General features: G+C 64.5%; 1 long non-coding RNA gene across 1 annotated transcript; it reads right to left on the reverse strand.

Moving 5' to 3' along the window:
• Position 1: 1 nt before the first annotated feature.
• On the reverse strand, positions 2–1,527 carry LOC132341331 (uncharacterized). Its single transcript, XR_009490153.1, has 3 exons — positions 772–1,527; positions 449–572; positions 2–78 (listed from the first exon to the last, which is right to left on the reverse strand). It is a non-coding gene; the product is annotated as an uncharacterized LOC132341331 (long non-coding RNA).
• Positions 1,528–10,761: the final 9,234 nt, after the last annotated feature.

The following is a 10,761-nucleotide window of genomic DNA, read 5'->3' on the forward strand; positions in this document are numbered from 1 at the left end:
TAGACCTGGCACACCTGGGCACACCTGGGGGTACCCTGGGGGTGGCTAGGGCTCACCCAGGTGCTGAGCTGGGCACACCTGGGCACACCTGGGCACACCTGGGGGTTCCTGGGGGCGCCTGGGTACACCTGGGCACACCTTGGATGGACCTGGGGGTTCCTGGGCACACCTGGGCACACCTTGGATGGACCTGGGGGTTCCTGGGCACACCTGGGCACACCTTGGATGGACCTGGGGGTTCCTGGGCACACCTGGGCACACCTAAGGTATACCTGGGCACACCTGGGGGCAGCTGGGATAGACCTGGGGGCACCTGGGGGTATCTGGGGGTACCTGGGCACACCTGGGAGCACCTGGGATAGACCTGGCACACCTGGGCACACCTGGGGGTACCCTGGGGGTACCCTGGGGGTGGCTAGGGTTCACCCAGGTGCTGAGCTGGGCGCACCTGGGCACACCTGGGTACACCTGGGGGTACCTGGGATAGCCCTGGGTGTGGCTAGGGTACATCCGGGTGCTCACCTGGGCATACATGGGGGCACCTGGAAGCACCTGGATAGACCTGGGGGCACCTGGGGGCACGTGGGCACACCTGGGGGTACCTGGGGGTACCTGGGGGTGGCTAGGGTTCACCCAGGTGCTGAGCTGGGCACACCTGGGCACACCTGGGCATACCTGGGGGATACCTAGGATAGCCCTGGGTGTGGCTAGGGTTCACCCGGGTGCTGAGCTGGGCACACCTGAGGGTACCTGGGGGTACCTGGGGGGTACCTGGGGGCACCTGGGGGTAGCTGGGATAGACCTGGGTGTGGCTAGGGTACACCTGGGTGCTCACCTGGAGACACCTGGGCACACCTGGGATCGACCTGGACTTATCTGGGGGTATCTGGGCACACCTGAGGGTACCTAAGGGTACCTGAGGTACTCCTGGGATCGACCTGGGCACACCTGGGGGTACCTGGGACACACCTGGGGGTACCTCGGATGGGCTTGGGCACACCTGGGGATACCTGGGATACACCTGGGATACACCTGGCAGCTTCTGGGCACACCTGAGCGTACCTGGGCACAGCTGGGATAGACCTGGAGGCACCTGGGGGTACCTGGGAAATACCTGAGGATCCCCCAAATACAGCTGGGCACACCTGGGACACACCTGGGCACACCTGAGGGCTCTTAGAGACACACCTGGGCACACCTGGGGGTACCTGGGCACACCTGAGTGCTCTTAGAGATACACCTGGGCACACCTGGGAGCTCCTGGTGCCACCCTGGGCACACCTGAGTGCTCTTAAGGACAAAACTGGGCACACCTGGGGGTACCTGGGCACACCTGGGGGTACCTGGGCACACCTGTGCTCATATCTGCCATTACACCTGAGCTCACCTGGAGGTGAGGGGGGAGGCCCAGGGACCCCCCGTGACCTTTGGGGCTACCCCAGATGTTCCCAGGTGTGCCCAGGTGTGGCCAGGTGACCTTTGGGGCCCCTCCCCTTCTCCTCCTCCCCTCCCCCGCGCGCGTTTTGGGGCCAAAAGGGGAATTTTTTGTGTTTCTGCTCCGTTTTGGCTCCGTTTGGATAAAAAAAGTTCAAAAATCCCCAAAAAGTTTTCTGAGAATTTTGGGAAATGGGGGAGGATGGGGGAGGGGGGAATCCCGTCATCCTCTGCGGCACAGCCAAGATGGCGGCACCCAGTGGCCAAGATGGCGGCGCACGGAATTCCATGTGGCCGTGCGTCCAACATGGCGGCCTTCTCACAGGAAGTGGTGGCGATTACCGGAAATGAGTCAAACGATGACGTTTATGTTTGACCACGCCTACTTCGATTAAGCCACGCCCACAAAGGTGCTTGGCCAACAGCTGCCGAGGCCTGGCTCCCTCTCTTCACTTCAAGTCTCGTGAGATTTCGCGGGGGAGGTGGGAAAGGGGGGAACGGTGGGACATGAACGAAATCTCGCGAGAGTTTCCTTACTAAAGTTAAAGGATCTCGCGAGACTCCGGAAGGCAGAAAAAAAAGGGGTGGGGGAGGTTTAAAGATCTCGCGAGAGCTCCCAGAGCGTTGAGAGGAGGAAATGAAATCTCGCGAGAGCTCCCAGTAAAACGCGGACAGGCCTCGCGAGATTGGGCGCAGGTGAGGGGAGCGAGGGAAAAGCGGGGGAAATCTCGCGAGAACACTCATTGGAACGCACGGAATTATCGCGAGAGTTCCATAAAGAGCGGGAAGGAGGCGGGATTGAGAGAAAATCCTCGGGTCGAGGGGGGTGTTCAAATCTCGCGAGAAAGCCCGTGGAGAAGCGGTACGATCTCGCGAGACGTCCTGTGGCGGGAGGGGGATGAGGGCCTCGGAGGAAGGCTTGAAGGAGGGGGGGGGAGGGAGGAAGGAGGGGGCTAAAACACCGCCATACCGCCCATGGGGAAGCGTCATAATCTCGCGAGACTTCGCGTGAGGGGCGGGAGGACGGAGGTGGCGAGCGGAGAGGGCGAGAAAGGGGAAGGGGGAGGGCCGAGATCTCGCGAGAGCGCTTCGCGTTTCAATGGGCGCTCTCGCGAGACCTTGAGTTGGGGGAGGGCGTGAAGGGGGGGGGGAAGGAGGGAGAGAGATCTCGCGAGGTCGTAGTTCGACTCAATGGGAGATCTCGCGACATTTGGCGTGGGCGGGAGGGCTGGGAGGAGGAGGGGCGTGGTGGGGGGGGGAAAGGAAGGATATCTCGCGACCTCGCAATGTTTCTGAATGGGAGATCTCGCGAGAGTTCGTGTGGGCGGGAGGGCTGGAAGGCGGAGCTCGGAGCTGGGGGGACGGGGGGAGAGCTTTATCTCGCGAGATCCCTGCTCGAATTAAGGGGAGCTCTCGCGAGATTTGACGGGGGGCGGGTAAAGAGGGGCGGGAAAGGCGAAAGGCGGGAGGAGCTGAGGGGAGGGGGGGGGAGGGAGGGCGGCGTGCGAGATCTCGCGAGATCCCCCATTGCCTGAGCGTTGCGCTCTCGCGAGAGCTCGGGCGGGCGCGCGCGCGGCCGCCGCCATTTGCCGGCGTCTCCCCTCAGCGGCGCGGACTCCATTTCCCGTGAGCCCTGAGGGAGAGGGGGGGAGGAAGGCCCGGGGGGGGGGCTCTGGGGGGGCCCGGGGGGGGTTTGGGGGTGCTGAGGGGGGGTCTCGGTTAAGGGGAGGGGGGCACCCGGCCGCCATTTGGCGGTGGAGGCGGAGCGGCAGCGGAGGCGCCTCCCCGGGGGCTCCCCCCCTCCCCTCCCCCTTTCCCCTCACGGCCCGTCCCGTCCTTCCGCCTCTTCCTCCTCCTCCTCCTCCTCATCTTCCTCCGCCCCCCCCCCACTCCGTGAGGCGGCGGGACCGGCAGGGAGCGAGCGGTAATGGGGGAGGGGGGTCGGTGTGGGAGAGGGGTGAGAGACCCCCGGTGTGGGGTGAGGGGTGAGGGGGTGATGGACCCCCCGGTGTGGGAGAGGGGTGTGAGGGAGCCCCGGTGTGGGGTGAGAGACCCCCGGTGTGGGGTGAGAGACCCCCGGTGTGGGGGTGAGGGGTGAGGGACCCCCGGTGAGGGGTGAGGGACCCCCGGTGTGGGGTGAGAGACCCCCGGTGAGGACCCCCGGTGTGGGGTGAGGGGTGAGGGGACCCCCGGTGTGGGGTGAGGGGTGAGAGACCCCCGGTGTGGGGTGAGGGGTGAGGGAGCCCTGGTGAGGGGTGAGGGACCCCCGGTGTGGGGTGAGAGACCCCCGGTGAGGGACCCCCCGGTGTGGGGTGAGGGACCCCCGGTGTGGGGTGAGGGGGTGAGGGAGCCCCAGTGTGGGGTGAGAGGGTGAGGGAGCCCCGGTGTGGGGTGAGGGGTGAGGGAGCCCCGGTGTGGGGTGAGGGAGCCCCGGTGTGGGGTGAGAGACCCCCGGTGAGGGACCCCCGGTGAGGGGTGAGGGAGCCCCGGTGTGGGGTGAGAGACCCCCGGTGAGGGACCCCCGGTGAGGGGGTGAGGGAGCCCCGGTGTGGGGTGAGAGACCCCCGGTGAGGGGTGAGGTACCCCCCGGTGTGGGGTGAGAGAGCCCCGGTGTGGGGTGTGGGGTGAGGGACCCCCGGTGTGGGGTGTGGGGTGAGGGACCCCCGGTGTGGGGTGAGAGACCCCCGGTGAGGAGGTGAGGAGACCCCCGGTGTGGGGTGAGGGGTGAGGGACCCCCGGTGTGGGGTGTGGGGTGAGGGACCCCCGGTGTGGGGTGAGGGGTGAGGGACCCCCGGTGTGGGGTGAGGGACCCCCGGTGTGGGGTGAGAGACCCCCGGTGTAGGACCCCCGGTGTGGGGTGAGGGGGTAAGGGGTGAGGGACCCCCGGTGTGGGGTGAGAGACCCCCGGTGTAGGACCCCCCGGTGTGGGGTGAGGGGTAAGGGGTGAGGGACCCCCGGTGTGGGGTGAGAGACCCCCGGTGAGGGGTGAGGGGTGAGGGGTGAGGGGACCCCCCGGTGTGGGGTGAGGGGTGAGGGGTGAGGGACCCCCCGGTGTGGGGTGAGGGGTGAGGACCCCCGGTGTGGGGTAAGGGGTGAGGGGTGAGGGACCCCCGGTGTGGGGTGAGGGATGAGGGGTGAGGGACCCCCGGTGTGGGGGTGAGGGGTGAGGGACCCCCGGTGAGGGACCCCCCGGTGTGGGGGTGAGGGGACCCCCGGTGTGGGGTGAGAGAGCCCCGGTGTGGGGTGTGTGGGGTGAGGGACCCCCGGTGTGGGGTGTGGGGTGAGGGACCCCCGGTGTGGGGTGAGAGACCCCCGGTGAGGGGTGAGAGACCCCCGGTGTGGGGTGAGGGGTGAGGGACCCCCGGTGTGGGGTGTGGGGTGAGGGACCCCCGGTGTGGGGTGAGGGGTGAGGGACCCCCGGTGTGGGGTGAGGGACCCCCGGTGTGGGGTGAGAGACCCCCGGTGTAGGACCCCCGGTGTGGGGTGAGGGGTAAGGGGTGAGGGACCCCCGGTGTGGGGTGAGAGACCCCCGGTGTAGGACCCCCGGTGTGGGGTGAGGGGGTAAGGGGTGGAGGGACCCCCGGTGTGGGGTGAGAGACCCCCGGTGAGGGGTGAGGGGTGAGGGGTGAGGGACCCCCGGTGTGGGGTGAGGGGTGAGGGGTGAGGGACCCCCGGTGTGGGGTGAGGGGTGAGGGACCCCCGGTGTGGGGTAAGGGGGTGAGGGGTGAGGGACCCCCGGTGTGGGGTGAGGGATGAGGGGTGAGGGACCCCCGGTGTGGGGTGAGGGGTGAGGGACCCCCGGTGAGGGACCCCCCGGTGTGGGGTGAGGGACCCCCGGTGAGGGACCCCCGGTGTGGGGTGAGGGACCCCCGGTGAGGGACCCTCGGTGAGGGACCCTCGGTGAGGGGTTCAGTGAGGGCTGAGGGACCCCCGGTGTGGGGTGAGAGACCCCCGGTGTGGGGTGAGGGGTGAGGGACCCCTGGTGAGGGGTGAGGGACCCCCGGTGAGGGACCCCCGGTGTGGGGTTCAGTGAGGGCTGAGGGACCCCTGGTGTGGGGTGAGGGACCCCCAGGTTGGGTGAAGGGACCCCGTTGAGGGACCCTCGGTGTGGGGTGAGGGGTTCAGTGAGGGCTGAGGGACCCCCAGGGTGGGTGAGGGACTCTTGGTGAGGGGTGAGAGACCCCTGGTTTGGGGGGCTGTGGGAGGGATTTGGGGTCCCTGCTTTGGGGTCTCTGATTCGGGGTTCCTGGTTTGGGGTCTCTGGTTTGGGGTCTCACTTTTGGGGTCCCTGGTTTGGGGTCTCTGATTTGGGGTCCCTGGTTTGCAGTCAGAGGCTGTGGAGAGGTTTGGGGTCCCTGGTTTGGGGTCAGAGGCTGTGAGGGGTTTGGGGTCCCTGATTTGGGGTCCCTGATTTGGGGTCCCTGGTTTGGGGTCTCTGATTCGGGGTTCCTGCTTTGGGGCCCCTGACTTCACATCAGGGATTTGGGGTCAGGTGCTGTGAGGGATTTGGGGTCCCTGATTTGGGGTTTAGGGGCTGTGAAGGGTTTGGGGTCCCTGATTTGGGGTCCCTGCTTTGGGACTTGGGGTCCCTGGTTTGGGGTCAGAGGCTGTGAGGGGTTTGGGGTCCTTGATTTGGGTTTAGGGGCTGTGAAGGGTTTGGGGTCTCTCACTTGGGGTCTCTGATTTGGGGTCCCTGATTTGGGTTTAGGGCCTGTGAGGGGTTTGGGGTTCCTGGTTTGGGGTCCCTGGTTTGGGGTCAGAGGCTGTGAGGGGTTTGGGGTCCTTGATTTGGGTTTAGGGGCTGTGGAGGGTTTGGGGTCCCTGATTTGGGGTCTCACATTTGGGGTCCCTGATTTGGGGTCCCTGGTTTGGGGTCAGAGGCTGTGAGGCATTTGAGGTTCCTGGTTTGGGGTCCCTGGTTTGGGTTTAGGGCCTGTGAGGGGTTTGGGGTCCCTGATTTGGGGTCCCTGGTTTGGGTTTAGGGCCTGTGAGGGGTTTGGGGTCTCTGGTTTGGGGTCTCTGATTCGGGGCCCCTGACTTCAGGGATTTGGGGTCAGGTGCTGTGAGGGATTTGGGGTCTCTGATTATGATCTCTCATTTGAGGTTTCTCATTTGGGGTCCCTGATTTTGGGGTCCCTGATTTTGGGGTCCCTGGTTTGGGGTCCCTGATTTGGGGTCAGGAGCTGTGAGGGGTTTGGGGTCCCTGCTTTGGGTTCCTGGTTTGGGAGTTGGAGTCCCTGGTTTGGGGCAGGTGCTGTGAGGGGTTTGGGGTCCTTGATTTATGATCTCTGATTTGGGGTCTGGGATTTGGGGTCCTTGGTTTGGGGTCTCTCATTTGGAGTCCCTGATTTGGGGTCTCTGATTTGGGATTTGGAGTCCCTGGTTTGGGGTCAGAGGCTGTGAGGGGTTTGGGGTCCCTGCTTTGGGGTCTTTCATTTGGGATCCCTGATTTGGGGTCCCTGATTTGGGGTCCCTGGTTTGGGGTCCCTGATTTGGGGTCTGTGATTTGGGATCCCTGGTTTGGGGTCTCTGATTCGGGGTTCCTGCTTTAGGGCCCCTGACTTCACATCAGGGATTTGGGGTCAGGTGCTGTGAGGGATTTGGGGTCTCTGATTTATGATCTCTGATTTGGGGTGTCTCATTTGGGGTCAGAGGCTGTGAGGGGTTTGGGGTTCTTGATTTGGGATCCCTGGTTTGGGATCTCTCATTTGGGGTCTCTGGTTTGGGGTCCCTGATTTGGGGTCTGTGATTTGGGATCCCTGGTTTGTGGTCTCTCATTTGGGGTCCCTGATTTGGGGTCTGTGATTTGGGATCCCTGGTTTGGGGTCTCATTTGGGGTCTGTGACTTGGGTCTCTGATTTGGGGTCCCTGGTTTGGGTTTAGAGTCTGTGAGAGATTTGGGGTCCCTGGTTTGGGGTCTTTAGTTTGGGGTCTCTGGTTTGCACTCAAGGGCTGTGAAGGGTTTGGAGTCTCTGATTCGGGGTCCCTGATTTGGGGTCTCTCATTTGTGGTCCCTGGTTTGGGGTCCCTGATTTGGGGCCCTTGGTTTGGGGTCCTGATTCAGGGTCTCTAGTTTGGGGTCCCTGATTTGGGAAACTCAGTGGCTGCGAGGGATTTGGGGTCCCTGGTTTGGGGTCTTTAGTTTGGGGTCCCTGGTTTGGGGTTTGGGGTCCCTGGTTTGGGGTCTCTGGTTTGGAGTCAGGGGCTGTGAGGGGTTTGGGGTCTCTGGTTTGGGGTCTGTGGTTTGGGGTTTGGGTTCCTGGTTTGGGGTTTGGGGTCTCTGGTTTGGGGTCTCTGGTTTGGGGTCTCTCATTTGGGGTTTGGGGTCCCTGGTTTGGGGTTTGGGATCCCTGGTTTGGGGCCAGGGCTCTGAGACCCCTGTGTGGGATCTGGGGGAGAGTCCAGTTTGGGGTTTGGGTCTCCCTGTGGGGTTTGGGGTCCCACTGAGGGGTTGGGGTCAGTTTGGGATTTGGGGGGGTCCCCGAGGGGGGTTTGGGGTCAGTTTGGGGTCTCTCTGTGGGGTTTGGGGTCACTTTGGGGTCCCGAGGGGGTTTGGGGTCACTTTGGGGTCTCCCTGTGGGGTTTGGGGTCACTTTGGGGTCCCGAGGGGGTTTGGGGTCACTTTGGGGTCCCAGTGGGAGATTTGGGGTCACTTTGGGGGTTTGGGGGTCCCAGTGTAGGGTCTCAGTGTGGGGTTTGGGGTCCCAGTTTAGGGTTTTGGGCTCACTTTCGGGGGTTTGGGGTCATTTTGTGGGCCTTGGGGTCAGCTTGAGGGTTCAGGTTTGGGGTTTTGGGGTCATTTTGGGATTTTGGGGTCTCAGTTTGGGATTTTGGGGTCACTTTGGGGGGTTTGGGGTCAGTTTGGGGGTCCCAGTTTGGGGTTTTGGGGTCACTTTGGGGGGTTTGGGGTCACTTTGGTGTTTTGGGGTCACTTTGGGGTTTTTGGAGGGTCCCAGTTTGGGGTTTGGGGTCCCTTTGGGGTTTTGGGCTGGTTTTGGTCTCTGTGTGGGACAGGTGACCCCCAGGTGACCCCCAGGTGACCCCAGGTGACCCCAAATGTCTGTGAGCCCCTCCCCCCCCAGGTGACCCCAAATGTCTGTGAGCCCCTCCCCCCCCCCAGGTGACCCCAGGTGACCCCAGATGTCTGTGAGCCCCTCCCCCCCCCCCAAGGTCAGAGTTCAGAGAGCACCTGAGGGTGGGGGGGAGGGGCAGGTGAGCCCCAGGTGTGCTCAGGTGAGCCCAGGTACCCCCAGGTGAGCCCCAGGTGTGCTCAGGTGAGCCCCAGGTGTGCCCAGGTGAGCCCCAGGTGAGCTCAGATGAGCCCCAGGTGTGCTCAGGTGTGCTCAGGTACCCCCAGGTGTGCTCAGGTGAGCCCCAGGTGTGCCCAGGTGTGCTCAGGTGAGCCCCAGGTGTGCTCAGGTGAGCCCCAGGTGTGCCCAGGTGAGCCCCAGGTGAGCTCAGATGAGCCCCAGGTGTGCTCAGGTGTGCTCAGGTACCCCCAGGTGTGCTCAGGTGAGCCCCAGGTGTGCTCAGGTGAGCCCCAGGTGTGCTCAGGTGAGCCCCAGGTGAGCTCAGGTGAGCCCAGGTGTGCCCCAGGTGTGCTCAGGTGAGCCCAGGTGTGCCCCAGGTGTGCTCAGGTGAGCCCAGGTGAGCCCAGGTGAGCTCAAGTGAGCCCCAGGTGTGCCCAGGTGAGCCCCAGGTGAGCTCAGGTGAGCCCCAGGTGTGCTCAGGTGTGCTCAGGTACCCCCAGGTGAGCTCAGGTGAGCCCCAGGTGAGCCCCAGGTGTGCTCAGGTGTGCTCAGGTACCCCCAGGTGTGCTCAGGTGAGCCCCAGGTGAGCCCCAGGTGTGCTCAGGTGTGCTCAGGTACCCCCAGGTGAGCTCAGGTGAGCCCCAGGTGAGCCCCAGGTGTGCTCAGGTGTGCTCAGGTACCCCCAGGTGAGCTCAGGTGAGCCCCAGGTGAGCCCCAGGTGTGCTCAGGTGTGCTCAGGTACCCCCAGGTGTGCTCAGGTGAGCCCCAGGTGTGCTCAGGTGTGCTCAGGTACCCCCAGGTGAGCTCAGCTGAGCCCCAGGTGAGCCCCAGGTGTGCTCAGGTGTGCTCAGGTACCCCCAGGTGTGCTCAGGTGAGCCCCAGGTGTGCTCAGGTGAGCCCCAGGTGTGCTCAGGTGAGCCCAGGTACCCCCAGGTGAGCCCCGGTGTGCCCAGGTGTGCTCAGGTGAGCCCCAGGTGAGCTCCAGGTGTGCTCAGGTGTGCCCAGCTGTGCCCAGGTGCTCTCAGGTGTGCCCAGGTGTGCCCAGGTACTCTCAGGTGTGGCCAGGCACCCCCTCAGGTGCTCTCAGATGTCTCCAGGTGTCCCCAGCTGCCCCTCAGGTGTCCCCAGGTGTCCCTCAGGTGCTCTCAGGTGTCCCCAGGTGTCCCTCAGGTGCTCTCAGGTGTCCCCAGGTGTCCCCAGGTGCTCTCAGGTGTCCCCAGGTGCCCCTCAGGTGCTCTCAGGTGTGCCCAGGTGAGCCCCAGGTGCTCTCAGGTGTCCCTAGGTGTCCCTCAGGTGTCCCCAGGTGTCCCTCAGGTGTGCCCAGGTGAGCCCCAGGTGCTCTCAGGTGTCCCCAGGTGTCCCCAGGTGAGCCCCAGGTGCTCTCAGATGTGCCCAGTTGTCCCTCAGGTGCCCCCAGGTGTCCCTCAGGTGTGCCCAGGTGTGTTCCCCATCCCTGACTCACCTGTTCTGCTCTCCCCAGGTGCTCTCAGGTGCCCCCAGGTGCTCTCAGGTGTGCCCAGGACCTCCCCCAGGTGTGTTCAAATCCCCCAGGGTGTGCCAGGTGTGTCTGAGGTGTGTCTGACCCCCCCCCAGGTGTGTCCCAGGTGTGTCCCAGGTGTGCCCAGGTGTGTCTGACCCCCCCAGGTGTGTCCCAGGTGTGGCTGATCACACTCGGGTGTGTCCCAGGTGTGTCCCAGGTGTGTCCCAGGTGTGTCTGACCCCCCCCAGGTGTGGCCCAGGTGTGTATGACCCCCCCAGGTGTGTCCCAGGTGTGTTTGACCCCCCCAGGTGTGTCCCAGGTGTGCCCAGGTGTGCCCAGGTGTGTCTGACCCCCCCCCCCAGGTGTGTTCCAGGTGTCCCCAGGTGTGTATGACCCCCCCAGGTGTGTCCCAGGTGTGTTTGACCCCCCCAGGTGTGTCCCAGGTGTGCCCAGGTGTGTCTGACCCCCCCAGGTGTGTCTCAGACATGTCCCAGGTGTGTCCCAGGTGTGGCTGACCCTCCCAGGTGTGCCCAGGTGTGTCTGACCCCCCCCAGGTGTGTCCCAGGCGTGTCTGACCCCCCTCAGGTGTGTCCCAGG

This window comes from Haemorhous mexicanus, chromosome 38 (assembly GCF_027477595.1).
Source record: "Haemorhous mexicanus isolate bHaeMex1 chromosome 38, bHaeMex1.pri, whole genome shotgun sequence".
Lineage (NCBI taxonomy): Eukaryota > Metazoa > Chordata > Aves > Passeriformes > Fringillidae > Haemorhous > Haemorhous mexicanus.